General features: G+C 45.0%; 1 long non-coding RNA gene across 6 annotated transcripts in view; it reads right to left on the bottom strand.

Annotated features, from left to right (window-relative positions):
* The window catches only part of LOC143274520 (uncharacterized), a 331,539-nt gene that overhangs the window by 261,542 nt on the left and 51,096 nt on the right, over window positions 1–18,901 (bottom strand). For all 6 annotated transcript variants that reach the window (XR_013053152.1, XR_013053147.1, XR_013053150.1 and 3 more), the window contains one exon: window positions 16,033–16,109. This is a non-coding gene — a long non-coding RNA (uncharacterized LOC143274520). The remainder of the gene's footprint in view (window positions 1–16,032; window positions 16,110–18,901) is intronic.

The raw sequence follows: 18,901 nt of genomic DNA, 5'->3' as shown, positions 1-18,901 counted from the left end.
ATGGGGACTAGAAAGACCAAGACCAAAGTTCTAGCAAAACTCTGTCTTGTAAGTGGCTTTCCCCTGGCATCTTACTGGTGGCTACTTATTGTGTCCTCACAGGAGAGAAGGAAGCAGGACAGCTTCCCTGGGTTCATTTCATGGGGAATGAATCCCATTCTAGAGGATTTGTTCCCATGACTTAGTCACCCCTCCCAAAAGCCACACTTCCAAAGAGCATTACATTAGGCACTAAGATTTAACATACAAATGACCTAGTCACTGTGCCCCCCTCAGGCCACACCTCCAAATAATATCACATTAGGCATTAAGATTTAACATACAAATTTTGGGCAAATGCAAACATTGTATTTATATCACAACTCCCTTGGGGCAAATGAAGACTGACTTAAATGAGTTTCTTGGATAGACATCCAGAGATGTTCTGAGAACATCATGTTCTCAGAGAAACCTAGCTTGGGTTAGAATTTAAGGTGATCTCTTGTCATAACTAAAGTGAGATGAGTTTTCAAACAGCTTGGCATCACTCAAAGAAATCTGGTGTCTTCATTTCAAAGCTGCAGTGGAAGCTGGCTCCTAGGTCTACAGAGAATTCCATTAGCCCACCGCAGTTGTTCAGAAGGCATACAACACGCGCACAGTACATGGCCCTTCAATATGTAATTGTCAGAGACAAGGAGATGTCAAATGAGAACCAATTTTCCCCTGCACAAAGCTGCCTGAGGCACCATGCAAAATGGCATCATCTCACCAAAGAGCTTTACAGAGGAATCAAACTCAGCCTCCAGTCTCTGCCCAAGGAAGAAGAGATGAGATGTCTGTCACTCTGACAGATTCCAGGCTTCTGGCCAAGGGCCTCTGTGGTTCACTTAGTGACAAGCTGGAACCACGGGCTTTGGTTAGAAGTGCCAACTTTGCCCAGAAGAAAATCTAAGGGAGAAAACAGTCAAGTGATGGCCACATTTTGCTCAGCAGTGTCAACTGTTGGCTGTCTCCTCTTGCTAAAACTGAGCCAGTTTCTAGAGCCTTCATTTATTTTATCAGGAAGGAGAGGCATTTGCTACAGTGGCTGTTCTGCTTGTGAAGCATCCTGGCATCTGAACCATCCCTCGTTTCTATGATATTCCACTCAGGTTTATACAGTACTCACCCTAGAGCAGGAACTGTGATTTAACAATGAGGAAAGCAGAACAGCTCAGACTCTAGAGAGAACCCATACACTAACAGTGAAGGTATCATACACTAACAGTGAAGGTATCATCTACATGCTGGGAAACGCAAGAGCTGCAGGTGGAGAGGCGCCTGGCAGGGAGACCATGGGTAGGCAACAAGAAAGGCTGCCTCTTCACAGTTTCCCTACAAAGGCAGAAGAGCTGAGTTCTGTCCTTAGTGCTTCTCTGGGGATTAGAATCAGGACAGAGGTGCAAACGTAGCCACCTTCAAAAATGCTTCCTCAGCTGAGACTGACCCTCTCACACAACTGTAGACAACGAGTATCCAGGGCAACCACACCCATGGGACACCCTCGGCTGCCAATCCTGAGGTCAACTCCCCAGCCAGACTTCTTCACCTTCTCTGTTTCCTGTTTGTTTTCTAACCCAAATATCCATTTCTGACTTAATTTTGCTGGTATCCTTTGTGTCATTTTGTGTGCAATAAGTAGCTCAGAGCAGTGCATTTCTGCTAGGAAAAGAATTAACTAGAATATATGCATTATACTACTCTCCCATGTCCAGCTTTATTAAAGCCATCCAGAGAAACATTCCCAGCCCACGTAAGTCTCTTCTCCCACAGAATATCTCCCCAGCGAGATTACACAGAAAATGAAACAAATATCAGTTATCATTTGTTCTGGGCAAGAGGTAGCAGGGACAAAGAGAAAAATGTGTCTCGGCTGCATTAGTTTGGACACAAATAAACAGAAACCAGGAAGGTAGATTTCAAGAGACAGGCCAGGATGTTTGAAGCTTTTCGCACCTCAGTAACCAATTATCATATGCAAACTGATGAGGGAATAATTCCATGAATCCTCCCAGCCGAAAGAAGCTCGATTATGCATGGTTTTTTTCCCCCTCCGCCAAATACACACAGAAGGCAGTTCTCCAGAATGGGGTCTGTGCAGTGGGGAAGGAAGTCAATTTCTTCCCTTCACAGGACTTCACACCAGGTAAATATTGATTACGCTTTCCTGGTGCCTCTAGCCATCATTTCTGATATGAATTCCCCCCTTGTCTCCATGGGGATAGCAGAGCTTGGCAGAAAGACATCTTCTAATTACAAGCACTGAATTCTTATTCCCAATTCTAGCATCCTTGGGAAATGATTGCAAGTGTCCACTCTGAGGATGACCCAGAAAGCAGAGGCAGACTGGAATCCAGACTGTTGTAGGGGATGCCAGGGCACTGGTACTTTGGGTTCTCAGGTTAATTACTGATAGAGCCTCAGTGATCTGCACAGTGGGCCGCGGAGGATATCGGGGTGAGAAGACAGTGGGTGTGTTATCTTGAAATTGGCAGGGGCAGTTGACTAAGCCTTCAGATGCATACAGGGTGTCAACACTAGACCCAGTATGTAGGCAAGTAAGCAGCCATAGACATTTCTTGAACAGAAATACTAGTTTTATGCAGGATGCCCACAGACATCTTTCTGTGACACCAGCTTTGGGTCCTGAGTGGGAGAGAGGAATGGAAGCTGAGAGTGTTGGCTGAATGCTTTTCATCAAGGCCAACTGCAGAACCTAAGTGCCAGTCAAATGCAAGTACTCATAGCAAAATTGTAAAGAATGTGATGGGGAAATTGCCCTGCCCTAGGTTGAATGCTACCTAGGATGACAAAGCTCATAGCTCAGTACTGTCCCACAGCTCAGGACTGCAAGGCCGCAAGATTTGTTCGTAAGAGCCATCTGCTACTGGGCAGCTCCCAGGACATTAACTCCTTGGCATTTCAGCTTAGCCTTTGCACTGAGAATCTGCCCCTGTGTCCAGAACAGAAAAGTCCTCAGAAGATGGCTGCAGGTACATGAAGTGAGCAACCTTGCGACAGGCAGAAGAGACTTTGCGAGCACCATGGCCAGGGAGGGCTGTGAGAGCATCCACGGCACTGCATCTCTGCACTGAGGTGCACTCTTAGTTAAATGTCGTGTGTGTGTTGCCACAGGAACAGCATAGGATAGCTGTTCAAGTTTTGTTTCTGTTTTTTTGTGATAAAACACTGACCAAAAGCAACTGAGGGGAGGCTCCCACCTCCCAATCACAGTCCCTCACTGAAGGAAGTCAGGGCAGGAACTCAAGCAGAAACCATGGAGTAATGCTACTAACTGGCTAGCTCACAGAGGCATGCTCAGTTAGCCTTTTCTTACAGCCCAAGACCACACGCCCAGGGATCAATAGTGATGTAGGCCCTCCTACATCTGTAGACCATCAACACATCCCACAGACAAACCTGATCTGGGCAAACCATCAGTTGAGATTTGCTTCGCAGGAGCCTTTTCTGTGTCAGGTTGACGGCTAAAGCTAACTAGAACAATGGCCCAAAGAAGTCCGCTTTGTACTACAAAGAAAAAAGAGTGTGAAAGCTGCTGGAGGGTCTCCTTCAGCTCTCACCTAACACCTGAGAAAGGGCTGCCCGGCTCACAGGCAACTGAGGAATGCCATTGTGTCATGCCATCTGGTCCCTGTCAGATCTGCCGACAAGATAAATCAATAAATAATAAAGCCCACAGTATAGCCAAAACCAAATGGAGATAAGCATATGTTTGTGCAAACTGGAAGGCCACTCTCTATGGAAGAATCCAAATGTATCAATAAAACCAGTTTCAGACACATGCTACAGAGAAAAACTGCTAATTACTGATATTACCATTGATCTCTATTCATCCGAGACTTTTGTTCAGGAAAGGCAATTGCTTAGTTCCTTACATAACCAAAACCAAGAGAATGTGCAGGGAATGGGAGGGGGCATTCTCAGCTGAGGCTCAGACAAAAGGCTGGAGGGAAATGAGGCAAGTGGTATTTTCTGGGGACCTACTGAGAGGAACCACACAGAGAGGAGAGAAGCTGGCCCAGCTCCTCAGACTTCAGTCCTCTCAGCACTGTGTTCTGCATATAAATGGCCGCTTTCAAAGAGCCAAACAGAGACTCTTAAGGAGAGACACTTTACAGTAAGGGGTTGCCTCCTTCTCTAAAGAGATTTTTGTTGTTTGTTGAATTCTTGGAGAAAATGCATAAAATCGGAGTTTAAACCCTTAAGAGCAAGGGCTCTGAGGTCAGGCCTGGGTTGGAGACCCACTGCTGTCCTGCCGGGACTCAGTGACACCTAGGGACTGGCTGACGCTCTGGAAGGCTTCTCTTCATAGACTTGCAGGATGTGACTCTGTGATGTGCAGCCCACAGCTGAGCACTGGAGCATTGCTATCAGCAGAACTAATAAACCAAGGATGACTGAGGGCTGAGACGCTCAGCGGGACCCAGGGCAATCCCGGTCCCATGTAGCACACTTAGAAGTCTTGATAGATGCCAACCAAGATGTTTAACAAAGAATCAAAATTCAAAATAAAGGATCCAAATGTATATTTGCACAGTTGCTTCCTGATGACAAAGAGAAACCCAGTAAAATCCTTGGGACAAGGGCATAGGATACATTTTCAGGGTGCTACAGTCACCACCATTATAATATTTTCATCACCCCAAAATGGAAAGCCCTGCAGCCCCTGTGAATGCGTGCTTCCTAGTCTTCATCTCCCCTAGCCTGTGCTTTCTGTCCTTAGGGCTTTCTTGTTCTTATCTTTAATGTAAACAGAATCGCACTCGATGTGTCTGTCCCTGGCTTAGTAAATTTAGCATAAAGTTTTTAAGGTTCATCCAGGTTGCTGCATGTTAGAATACTTTCATACTCTATGTGGCCATATACTATCCCATAATATACCACATTACAGTCATCTGTCCACTTATAGGACATTTGAATTGTTTCTTTTCCATTTGGGCTGTCGTAAATGGTTCTGCTTGAACACTCAAGGCTGTCTGAGCACCTGTTTTTAGTTCTTTTGATTGTACACCTAGGGATAGAAATGGTGGGTTGCCTGACCATTCTGCCCAGCCTTTTGTGGATTAATCTAACATCGTGTTAACAACCATGGCAGCAATAGAGTTTATCCTTCCAGAAAGATCCATGAAATGACCATGGAGTCTCCTTGATCCGTCTTCGGCCACATGCTCATCCCTGAAACAGTCACTGTGGGCAGGAAGGTGGAACACCCTGGTTGGTGAAGATGTGTCTACTCTTATAAGGAGAACCTTTTTATTCAAATGGCATGCACTTGGATAGACACTGATCAGAAATCAAAATGGGGGCCTGGAGAGGTGGCTCAGTCAGCAAAATGCTGGATGTGCAGTCACAAGGACCTGAGTTCAGGTCCCTAGCACCCCTGTAAAAAGGCAGGCACAACAGGGTGTGGCTGTAATCCCAGAACCATGAAGACAGAGACAGGTGGGTCCCTGGAGCCCACTGGACAGTTAATGCAGCTGAATAGGTAGGTTCCAAGTTCAGTGAGAGATCCTGCTTCAAAAAATAAGGCAGAGAGTCACTGAGGTAGACTCCCAATGTTGACTCCTTCCCTTTATATATGCACACACCCACATGCACACATGTGCACAGACACAAGAACACATGAACATAAAAACACCACACATAAACATACACACATAATCAAAACTGTATTTACAGGAGAAGAATGAAGAGAACATAAAAGATAAAAATAAGAAGTATCTACATCACCAAAAAGCAATAAAATAACTGCTTTTGATAGTGACATGGGAGTGTGTGGCTGGCATCTGCTGAAGAGTCAGCATGTGACAGGACTTCACAGACAGCACCAATCATCCATCCCCAAAGCACGGATGAGAAAACTGGGGCAAAGAGAACTTTAACAATTCACTCCAAGTCACCAGGAGAAAATGATTGAGCCTGGATTTGAACCTCTGTGTCTCCAAGTGCTAAAGCTCCTGTCTTTTCCTCTATCCCAAGCTGGTGTTTTACTGAAGTAGCAAGCACAAGGCATGAAATAGTCTCAATGGCAGCTTTGGTGACCCTCTTAATAGTCACCATTCTGGGTACCAAAACCTTCACATGCACCTGTGGACATGCATTTATGCAATCCCCTGGTAGCATGGTTGAAAGCCTCCCATTTTGGCACACGAAGCCAAAACAAAATGCCCTCTTTCCTCATCAACACCAGGACGGCATTCCTCACCAGACAAAGGGTCTCCAGACACAGTCAGAACTTCAGCAGCTCACTAGTGCCTCAGCGGGGCACAGCGGAGTCAGTGCTCTCAACAGCACAACTGAACGCACTGCCCTGCCTCTCGGTTCCTTCAAAAGAGACTCTGGGCTGTTGGTCCACATTACTTCTCTTGACTATCAAAGCAAACTGATGTGATTCAGTGCCATGGAACTGTGGTTCGGAAACGGCTAGACCCGACACTTGCATGCTCAGCTCAGTTACTAAAATGGTGCCTTGTCTCCCTCCTCTGTCTGAGCGTGGAACAGGAAGAAACTGTTGCAGTGCCAATCTCTTAATAGGATTGCAGTTTTTCTTACACAGTGCATCTCGGGGACTGTAGTCATTCGCCTTCTACAAATGACAGCCCTGCTTTCTAGGCTCCTTGGTGGCTGGGGGAGAAATGTTACTGCACAGCTCATCACTGGTGATGCTTCATTAAGTACAGCAGAAACCGAGTGTTCACAGAGCTGCCTGGCCAAAGATACCTCAGAACCCCAAGGCCAAAAAAATACCCCATAGTTCCCCATTCTGATGATGTGCATGTATTACTTTTATGCATGCTTGTTCAGGCATGCACAAAAGCAGCCATTGTGGTTGGGGTAGTACTTCAATCAGTAAGATGTTGGCCTGCCAAACATGGGGACCTGAGTTTGATACCCAGAACCCACTGAAAAGACACGGTAGTACATACTTGTGACCTTAGCAATAGAGAAGAAGAGAAAAGAGGTACTGGGCTCTCACACCAGCTAGTGTAGTTAGTGAGCTCTAGGCCAATGAAGGACCCTGTCCCAAACGATAGTACCTGGGGTTCTCCTTCAGTGTCCTCTTGGGCCAAATGCTGCCTCCGAGGAAACATGCATACACAATTCACATACAGACGCATACACCCTTATCTGAATATGCCCTCCAGTTGCCTTTGGAGATCACTTCATCTCACGGTGATGTCACTCTGGGACAGCTCCCTAGTTTGCTTTCTATTGCTGCCATCAAACACCATGACCCAAAGGAACCTGGAGAAAAGAAGGGTTTGCTTCCATTTACACTTCCACATCACAACCCATCGTCGAGGGAAGTGGGGCAGGAACCCAAGGCAGGAGCCTGGAGACAGAAACTGAAGCAGAGGCCATGGAGGATTCTGCTCACTGGATTCCTCCCATGGCTGCTCAGCCTGCTTTCACAGCTCCGGACCAATTGACCAAGGTGGCACCGCCCACAGTGGGCTGGGCCTTCCCACATCAATCATCAATCCAGAAAATGCCTCCACAGACTTGCCAAAGGCAAACATGATGGAGGCCTTTTCTCAGTTATGGCTCCCTTCTTCCAGATGACCTGAAGGTATGTTAAGTGGACAAAGGAATGGCCAGCACAGAAGGCGCCTGGCTGCATCCTCCACCTGGTGGCTAACCATGAGCTTCCTCGGCAGCCATGTTCACTCTGAACTCTTTGCACTTCTCACAGTTTTTTGGTCAGGGTCCTGGTCCTCTTTTTAACTTTATGCTAGCTTTGAGGAAATAGATTTGTAGAGGACAAAACATGTAACTGTGTGGTTCCGCCCACATCCCTCCCTCCAAATGCCACTCTGCTGCCACCACCTGCCCATGTGCTGTTTGTCTGTGAGGATACTCCAAACAATGGCCTGCGTGGACCACAGAAAATAAGAGCTCTTGCTGTTCTGGAAATCATTCTGTATGCATGAGGAGTTCAGGAAAGCAGAAACATCAAGGTGATCAATTAACAAGACAGCCATGAGCCTTGTTTCAGGACAACATCTTTACTTAACCTAAACCATGAACACTCTCAGGCAGTTAGCCATGTGCTGAAGGTTCTGCTGCTGAGGACAAGACAACCGCCCAGCACCGAGCTGACCTCAGCCGCCTGAGTTGAGCCGCGCTGATGCTGTTCACACAGCGGGACCCTGACACACCCATCAGCGGAAGTCCTGTCAGCAGGCTTGGGAAGCAGCGGAAGGTTTCTGCTCTGGACTCTGGATTTGAAGCCCAGATCTACCAGAGGGAGTAGCTGCTTAGGAGGCAACCATGCTCAGGGGAGAGCACTTGCTGTTGCAAGCCCAACAAGCCCAAGCCCAGTGAAAAAAGAAAGAGAACCGGTCCCACAAAGTTGCCCTCTGACCTCCACTACACATCAATACCCTCAGAGTAATAATAAATATTGCTAAAAGCTACTTAATGTCAACAGGGTATGGTGGTACTGCATACTATAGTGTAGCACAGTCCCTGGTGTTCCTAAGTTCTCAACAGATTTGGCTTTTTATTATGATGGTTATGTCTCGGCTCCTTAACTATTCATGAAGTATTTAAAGCAATGGACTGAATATCACCCTTAATTATACCCTCAGCTGGCTGTAGACCAAGAGCACAGCCTCTGCAGTAACTGCGGCTGAATTCACACCGGCTGTGCCGTGTGATACTGAGCAACTCACCTGACCCTTCTGAGACTCTTTCTCCTAATTTGTAAAATGGACCAACTGTCAGAGTTTCTCGGTGTTATCCATGTACATCTGTATGTAATGCACTGAAATAAGTATAAACAGCAATCACTGTGAGCACAGCTACTAAACTGAGAACAGAAGGTCTGACTTGTGCTCGTACATCACTAACAGTTTATAAGAGTTAGGAATGCATTTTAAAGGTGCAAGTGTGTGACTGCAAGTGTATGAATGCCACATCATGTGTGTATACGTCTGAAGACAGCTTTGGGTATCCATCTTGGCCTCCCATTTGATTGAGACAGGGTCTCATGTTTGCTGCTGGGAACCCCAGGCTAGCCCAGGGGCTTCCAGGGCTTCTCCTGCTCCCCATCTCTCCACAAGAGCACTGGAACTACAGATGCCCACTACCATGTCCAGCTTGATGTGAGTTCTGGGCATTTGAACTCAGGTCTTCCTCTTTGCATACCAAGTCTTTTACCCACTGAGCCATATCCCACCTGAGTGCATTTTAAGGACAAACAGCATGTGTTTGGTTCTTCATCATGGGAAGGATATTCTATAGAAACATTTGAAGATATTCCTGTGATCAATTACTTTAGGTGAATATATCCTAGCTTTATCCCTGACACACTGATCCAAAGGTGTAACAGGGGTTGCACAGGTCAAAATAGGACTCAACTCTATAAATTATTCTAATGAGGGGAAGTCATCTTCTAACCGTGGACCTGGTGTGACCATTATATTTGATGCCCAGTGCAGTGAATTTGAGTCATGTCCCTATTCACACACATAGTTTTGGAGAAATTTGGAGAATGTTGGCATCATTCCCATGTACATCAACCCCTCCTGAGATACACTGTCTGGCACATAACCTTTTGGAAGTTCAAGGAAGATTCATCCTTTGCACTTTATTGTTTCTAACAGAACCTTAATTAAGACCAGATGGGATACAGAAAGAAAAATGAGGGAAACAGATTATTGCTTCTTGGCCAACGAGATGCCAAGAGCAAAGCTTCTAAGACAGGTCTGTGTTAGGATGCTGTGCCCTAAAGAAATGAACTTCCTGCAAGCTTTACATGGGTAAAGCCTCAGGTCTGGATCACAGTGGTCATACTGTATACACTCTGAGATATGATATGTATGATAACATTCAATATTACAACTCTATGAGATAGTGATTTCTCCCTCCCTCTCTCCCTCCCTCTCACTCTCCTGTCTTCCTCTCTCCATCCTCTCTCTCTCTCTCTCTCTCTCTCTCTCTCTCTCTCTCTCTCTCTCTCTCTCTCTCTCATCTGATTTTAATTCTGAGATTTAAAGAACAAAATGAGGCCAAACTGTGGGATGCACCTGTAATCTTAGCACTTGGAAGACTGTCTCAGGCTAGCCTGAGTAGCAAGATCTTGTCTCAAAGGGAAAGAACAAGTAAAAGGAATTGTTTTCATCTTTTACAGCTAAGAAGTTACAAAACCATGTTTAAAACTCAAATCAGTTTGATAAACAACCTCAGCTAATTTTTATCACCTGTTAATCCAAAAATACTCATGTTCTTTGTAATCCCTGACCCCAGACCTACAACTGAAGGATAGGTTTGGCCAAACCTGTCCCACCCTATAACCAATGACATTTAGGGCACAAGTACAAAGTCCAACCTACCCAAGAAGACTATTCCATGAAAGTGTAAAATTATATATTGTCATAGTTAATATCCCAGGGGATGGAGTTTATAGACTAGTGACCTTATCCCCTTCACTGGACAGCTTTAAGAAAGGCAAGAGACTGAGTTCAAACTGACTGAGCACTTACTGTCAAGTCTTGTGCCAAATGCTTGCAGATATTATCACATCGTCCACCAGTAACACTGAAAGGAAGGAATTAGTAGCTCTGCTTTGCTGGGAGAACAGTTAGAGACAGAAGTTATGTGGCTTGACCAAGGTCACTCATTAAAAACCCACGTTTGTTTTAATAAGCTCAACCTCCCTCAGGGACATCATTCACACAGTGAGTGACGGGATTTGCACCCTGGATATGTCCCCAACGTACTTCTCAAACATCACACCAGGCTTTCTGGAAAGGGTTGTGAAGCTAAATGTTGGTGTCACTATAGAAAGAAGACTGGGTATGGGGGCTCAGGCGGGGGGAGCCTTTCCTAGAACACCACCCTCCCTCCACAGCTGACTGCAAGATTCCCAGAAAAGCAGGAGCTTCATTTTGCCCTGCTAAGCAGTGAGCTCTTTCTTCCCTGCACCCCTGTCTCCTCCTCACCCTGAGCCCAGCGGAGGGAAAGTTCTCCTTCACTGTGGTCTCTATGCTCTTAGAAATTACAACATGTTCAGCATGAGCTTTAATTGTGGAAAAAGAGGTGTTCAGTAGAAAAAGTCACACCTGAAGATTCTCCATGCAGCAGTCAGACCCCAGTGGCATGACAATAGCCTTTGCTAGAGTTTGGGACAATAGCAAAATTACAGCTGTATAAATTACACCATGTCAAGGGAGATCCTGCGTTAGTGCTTCCTGAGCAAGCCTACGTTCCTATGACTTACTAACTCAGCTTCAGAAAGTATGTCCAGGAGAAGACCTGGATGGCAAAACCATGTTTACCTTATGCATCCTTTAAGGAACTCACCAAATTAAAACTTACCATTTTTAATTAAAGCAACTTTTGATATCTATAATAATTCTGAGCTGACTCCTTCCATACTGAGAATTTTCAAGAGTGCTTTAAGGAGGAAAACAGTTATTAAATGATCAGTCAGATAAAGCCCTGCTTCTCCCTGGAGACAGCTAGCTAATGGAGCTCACGGCTGCCCCAAGGAGCAAAGGGAAGAAACACTTCTAAGTTGCAACTTTTCGTAGCTGCGTTCAAAAGCAGAGGGCCATGGAAGAACTCTATCATCCAAGATAGTGACCACAAACTACAATCAGCTTCTGAGGCCATGGCATGTGGCTGTAACTTAGGAAATAAATTTTGAATTATATATCATAATCTAAGCCACTTATACCTCAATTTATATAACACATATAATCAGGGTGTAACACATTAGATAGCACAATTACAGAACAATATTTGTAATGAACATGGACATAAATATACCAAAAATATTTGCAAATGGGATCCAGTAGTTTAGAAGGATAAAATATAATGACCAAATAAGGCTTATCCAGAGAAATGCAAATATGCTTCAAAAAAAAAAAAATCAACCAATGTGCCAGGCAGAGTGGCACAAGTCTGTAATCCCACATCTAGGAGGTGGAGTCAGGAGGATCCTAGTTTGGGATACATAAGTGTTTCAAGACAAACAAAAATCCAATCAATCCATGAGTTTCACCATATCACGAGAATAAGTAGGAAAATCTATAGGATCCTATCAATAGATTCAGGAAAAGAAAAGGAAGACAAATAACTTGGAATCCACCATAACAAGCTAGTAATTAAAGGAAATGTTTGAACTGATAAAGGGCATCTGGGAACAAAAACCTACAGGTAACATCATGCTTAATGCAAAAGGTCTGAATACTTCCCATCTAAAATGAGAAACCAAGCAAGCAATGGACCTACTCTCATCAATCCTAGCCAACATGTGACTACAGGTCCTGGCCAAAGCAATAAGTCAAGAAAAAGAAAAAGAGATAAAGTGTATACAGATTCTTCCACATAATCAGTGTCTCTATTACTCTAGTGCCTTTAAACTGCCAAAAACCTTTTACTCAAAACTCCAAAATAAATAAACAGCCCGCTACTTAAATCTGATGCACAGCAGCCCCCTGAGCCCAGCTGTGCCACTGGCTTTTCAACTCTGTTAGTTTGTCAGGGGCTGCTATGACAAAGTGCCACCAGTTGGGTGACTCACACCAGAAACTTCTCATCTCACAGCCCTGAAGTCCAGTTCCAAAGTCAAGGGTTGAGAGCAGGGTTGGTTCTTTCCAACAGACGAAGACATTAGTCTATCACATGCCTCTGACCTGGTTCTGAAAGGCTGGAGGCCATCTTTGAGTTCCTCTGCAGGTGAAAGCACCAGCCCAGGCTCTCTGCTTCCCAAGCACACCCTGTATGCACCTCTGGACCTAATTTTCCTTTTTAGTAAGGACAGCTATTTTACTGAAGCAGGGCCTACTGCAATGGCAAAATATCTTTGCCAATTATATCTGCAATGACCCTGTTTTAAATAAGTCTACTTTCTGGAATACTTGATGTTATTGCTTCAGTGGGCAGTTGATTTCTTTTATCTGTACCTGGATTCATTCATCTGTCAAATGGAGCTATTATTGTGAGGTTTAAAACCTTGAACCTATACAAGTCACCTACAACAAGATCCATCATTCTTACCTGAATATAGACTCACTTGTTTTTACACAGATAACAGATTAAGAATGGTTTCTATGTTTTTTAAAAACATTGGAAAGATTTAAAAGAAGAGCTTCCAACATGACTCAACCAAAAAAGGACTTGCCTTGCAAACTTGACAACCTGAATTCAATCCCCAGAACCCACAAAAATGTGGAAGGAGAGGACTGACTCCAGAAAGTTGTCCTTGACATCCACATTCACACTGCACACACACACACACACACACACACACACACACACACACACACACACACCGCATATACACACAGGTACACTAATAATAAGTACATATTTTTAAATCAAAAGAAAAAATATCCCAAGGCACACAAAGCATACAATTTACATTTCAGTGTCCATCAGTAAAGTTGTGTTGGACTCACCCACACCCTCTAGCTAATATATTGCCGATGGCTGCTTTTGCCCTGCAGTAGCTGAGCTAAATATCTATGGTTCTGTGACCACATGGACACAGAAGCTGAAATTATCGACTGTATAACTGCTTATAGAAAATGTTTGTCAACCATTGACTTGTCATGGTTTGACTATGAAATGCCTCCAGTAGGCATGTGTTTAAATACTTTGTCCCTGCTGGTAGTGCTGTTGGGGGAGGTTGTGGAACCTTTGGGAGGTGATGTTTTTTGCTGGGAGAAGTGGGTCACTAAGGGGCTGGGCTTGAGGTTTTATGGCCTGCCTCCTCCCTTTTCCTCCAGTGTGAGGCCATCAGGAGCCCCAACCTCACACTCCCACCACCATTGACCCTGCCTCCCTCACGTGGTCTCCCATCACCACTGGTCCACTCAATACCATGCCTCCCTCACATGGTGGACTGTGTGCCCTGAAACTGGGAGCCACAGTGAATCTAACTATGCTGCTTTTGTCACAAATTCTGTCATAGTGATGAGGAAACCACTAGTACAGTTACTCAGGATTTACTAAGAACTGTGTTAATGTTAATATATTAATAGCATGTTAATATCTGTACATTAACTACATGAATACTCAGGTATTAAAATTCACTTCATTGGTATTCGTGTTAACTGTGTTGCCATTGCTTGTGGCTTTATTTTTCTCCTTTCTTTCACTTACAGAAAGGCTCAACTGCCTCTACAATGCTTTCTGTACCAAGAACTCTCAGCCCTGTGTCCAGAGGCCCCTGTCCTCCCCAGCTCTTCCCTTGCACCAGCAGGTCCCTCGCTCCTCTCCCTGCATGGAGCAGCTGCTCTCCCGGCTGAATCAAGTGCAGCCCAGTGAGTAGGCTTTTCTCCTGCTTGTCTCAGCAATTTCCTTTTCCCTCACTGCACAAGCTCCAACAGTTCCTGAGGGTCCAAAGGTGAGTGCTTCCAAACTTGAATTATTTATATATGAGAAACTCAGAGGGCTTTCTCTCGCTTGTATGTCATGTCAGCATTTGGCATCCCAAGTACCACACTCCTTCCTGCCCAAGCTGCTGCTTGCTTCTGACAAACTGTAGGAAATTGGATCTTGGGGGGAAAAGATCTTGGGATGATTAATGCGATAAAGAATCACCTGTGAGATGGGCCTCTTGGCATGACTGTGGGGATCATCTTGATTACCATAACTAAGAGACCCATGGTAATATGTGAGCAGCAGCCTTCCAAGGGTGGGAATCCTGGACTATAGAAGGGGACCGCTCTGAGAGCAAGAGCTTACTGTGCTTCATGGCTGTGGTTGGAGGTGATGGGCACCTTCAAGCTTTTGCCGCCTTGACTGCTGGGCCACTGTGAGCAGACATAGACCCTTTGTCCCATAAGTTGCTTTTGCAGGCCATTTTATTATCACAGTAACAGGAAAAAGGCTAAGGCAGATGAGTACGTACTTTGCCTCCCTTCCTTTGGTGGCGTCAAAAGAAGGAATGAAGCATTGCTTTCCTTGGATGGCCTATCTGGGGTACCCAGGAAGAAGGGGGAGAGAAAGACACAGGTGGATGTGACAGCAGTGTGTGGGGGTGTCTGCCAAGGGGAGGGACAGAATGTATTTCTCTATACTGAGTCAGCAAAACTGGCAGAAGGGGAGAAAAACTTCACGGTTCAGATGAGGAAAAGATACTTATGGTTGCAGTGGTTTGAAGGGTAGAGCTTGTCACTGCCAGAGACCATAGTTATTTTGGCTCCACATAGCCATGGCTTTGTATCAGTTGTCATTTTGTGTCCTCATTTTTTTAAAACCCCTTTTAAAATTGTAGGGTTTAGGAATAAAACCAAGTTACAGACAGATTAAAGTCTTTAACTCTTAATTAAAGGTTTTCATTCAGCCATATGCATTCAGCCTCAGAATTTTTCATCCAGACTTCCCCACAGCCATGGAGAAAGAATGAGACAAATCTAAAAATAAGTCAGCTGCATGCACAGTCCCCCTGAGGTCAGGCATTGTCCCCAAGGAGGACACAGCTGTTGTTATCTCTGTTGTCATGCCACTGTGGACAGGGACATCTTCTGATTAAAATCCAGTGGGACAGAACTACCAAAGAGGACCCTAGGATTGAGTTGTTCTCAAGTGACCTCATGTTCCAGAAAAAACTCCCCCCCCCCCTTCTTCCCCTCATCCTGAGCTCCATTCTGCTTTCCCTACCAAACTCCCCTCAATGGCATCTCAGGCTTCAGTCACTGATGCCAAGAGCCTTGGCTGCAATGCCTCCCTTCCTTTCACACCTCACATCCATCCATCCACAAACTTCCTTTTTCCCAGGACTGGGTATGTAACTTCTGGAGTGCAGTGTGAAAGTTAGCCCTGGTTCAGAATTAAAAATTTAAAGATGGTGACAACAGAGCATTTAAATCAAAAGCAAGGCCCTTCTGAGTGAGAAAGGGACTTGGTATGACTGCAGGGGTGAAGCCAGCCCCTGAAGACCCCAAGGCAGCCAGAATCACGCCACACAGCATCCTTGACTGGAACACTTATCACCATCTGGGCTGCTGACATCACATCCACACTACCCCTCACCTGAGCTTCTGTAGCTGAGCAGCCAGAGAGATGCAAGTAACCTTCCTCTTCTGCTCAAAGCTTTCCATGGATACTACCTGTTGAGCAAAGCGAAAAGATGAATTTCTCTAGGACCTGTGAGAGCTAACTCTTGACACCACCTCCTCTGCACATTTTGTTTCAACCCATAGTACCCCTGACCCCAACCCAGCCAGGCATCACACAGCACCCCTGACCATCTCCAGGCTAGGTTAGCATATACCTCCATGGTACCATTACACCTGTTGTGCCTTCTTCCTCAAGTTTTCCTGCCGCACATGTACACCACATTTGCTCTCTCACTCCAAGCCTTATTCAGTCAGCAAACATTAACTGAGTACAAATGATGCACCAGACATTTTTCATGATGATTAATCATGGCCGTTTGAGCAGGTCTGTGGGGTAGGAAGGACCTTCCCCAGAGTCTGCAGTACCTTCCTGTGGCAACCCAAATAGGAGCAACGAACTAGCATCTCTCTGACTGAGTAAAGTGTCTTGTAAAATGACTGCTTTACAACTCTCTCTGGAAAATACTATTTATTACATTAGGAAAAAAAGTAACTCAGTTTACACTGTTGTGAAGCACCATTCTAATCCCTGCAAAAGAAAGCTGTTGTTTCTCCAAGTTTAAAAATGAAGAAACCAATTAAGTGATTTTCCCAGGGTCACAGACCCATTTTTCTGCTGGACAACTGTTCATTATCATATTGATTTAGAGGAACTCTTTATATATAACAGCTACTATCCTCTTGAGCGTTACATGTTTAGTATGCATAGTATGGAAATACTCCCCTTGTTGTGGCCAACTGTCCTTGCAATCTGCTTCCCATCTACCAGGCTACAAACACCAACTCAAATGAACATTTTAGTTAGCCTTGTCTATTTATTGGTCATCTCTTGTGCAGCCAATTATACTGCATCATTAGCAACTTAAAACCATAAACGTTTATTATCATGCCCATATTCTAAGGGTCAAGGGTGTAGGAACAGTTCAACTAGGAGGTCTTTCATAGAGGTTCAGGCAAGCTGACAGGCAGCATCTCAAGACTTCATTGGGTTGGAAAATCTCCTTATAAGCTCATTCATATGGTTTGAAGCCTTCACATTCACCTTCTGCATAGGCTGTTCCATAGAGCTTCCCAGGGTGTAGCAGCCAGCTTCCCCTCTTAGTCACCCAAGAGACAGGAGATAAAAGATCATTTGGTGTGGGAACTGAATCTTTTTATAACTAATAAAACCCACCATCTCTTCTGCCCTTTGCTACTTGTCACACACACCAGCCGTGGTACAATGGGTGGGGAAGAAGTGCCCACACAAGGAAGCAGGGTCATTTGGTATGGCCTTAGAGATGGACTACATTACTGGTACATTGCTATCCTCCACTAGTCACATGCTATGGACACACAATCATTGTCTTAGTTTCAGCTCTGTTGCTGGGATAAAATGCTATGACCACACAGCAAAGGAGAAACAACAGGAAACACAGAGGATGCTGCCTGCTGGCTCAAAAGCCCACTTACCCTCAGTCATCTTTCCTACATAGTGCACGACCATCTGCCTAGGGATGTTGCCACACACAATGGGCCAGGCCCTCCTACATCAATTAATAATCAAGACAATTACCCACAGACACGCTCACAAGTCAATTGACCTAAGCAATCCCTCAATTGAGGCTTTCCTCTCAGATTACTCTAGGCTGTGTCAAGTTGATGGTTCAAACTAACCTGGTAGTTGTGCACATCAAAATAACCATCCCATGAGCAATGAGTGACCAGTGAAATAGAAGACATGTAAGAGAATAGCAGACATGTATTATCAAGGTGTATCTCAATATACTCTATGATGTTTGTGCAATGACAAAACACCTAGTGATGCTTCTCTCAAAACTCATGCTATCATTGAACAACACATCACATACACACACACACACACACACACACACACACACACACACACACACACACTGAATGGCACCTTTAGAAAAGGAGAAACTTGTGTTTATGGGCTTAGAAAACTTAATCTCAAGGATGTATTTCCCAAACTAAAGAGTTGGTACCTTCCAAAATTCCTCAAGACAAAGATTTTATACGTACCATGAAAACCTCTGGTTATTTGAAGCAATGTGGGGAGAGTTGTTTAAAGGATGTTGGAAAACTTACAAAAGCTCCAACATGACTGCAATGTTGTAAATTCAAAGGCAGGTAGAATGTGGAGGGTCCATCTTGAGAGGATATCCAGTCTGCAACCCCAGCACCTCCAACACTGGACAGCTGCATGGCCACTGGATTTCAATCTACTGTACTATAGGACAGTGAAGTGACTGCCTCTGCTGGCCAGAACCCATCCTACGTGGTCCTCCTTTGGGGAGTTTCTAATTTGAAGTCTAGGATGGGAGCATTTGATCGAAAGAGCCGTTTGACCAGTTGTGGGTCAGTGCCCTAGCGCTGAGGATCACTGAGCCAATACTTTCAGGCTACATGTAAGGAGAAAGCAGGCCATCCCTCATCTTTTAGATGATTCACTCAAACATAAGGACCTCAGGCATCAAGCAGCCAAAAGGAAACCAGAAGTTTCCACTACATCTGCAAAATGTGGCCTCCTGGAAGCATGGCATCTAACGAACCTGGAAAACTTCTGACCTGCGGGATATGTAGAAGATTAGCACCACTGGCACTAGTCACATAGAAGAAGATGGAGGCTCTGCCTCTAGCTTCACAGCTCCCTGTTTTCTCATCCTGCAACTAGAATATCTGATGAAGTCATGGGGAGGGAACGGTTATTTTGACCCACGGTTTCAGGAAGTGAAGCTCCTCTTCACAGGGAGGCACAGTGAGGGCAGCACCATAGGTTC

The sequence above is a fragment of the Peromyscus maniculatus genome, chromosome 8, assembly GCF_049852395.1.
Source record: "Peromyscus maniculatus bairdii isolate BWxNUB_F1_BW_parent chromosome 8, HU_Pman_BW_mat_3.1, whole genome shotgun sequence".
In the NCBI taxonomy this organism is placed as follows: domain Eukaryota; kingdom Metazoa; phylum Chordata; class Mammalia; order Rodentia; family Cricetidae; genus Peromyscus; species Peromyscus maniculatus.
This window is presented reverse-complemented; position numbering and strand designations above follow the sequence as displayed.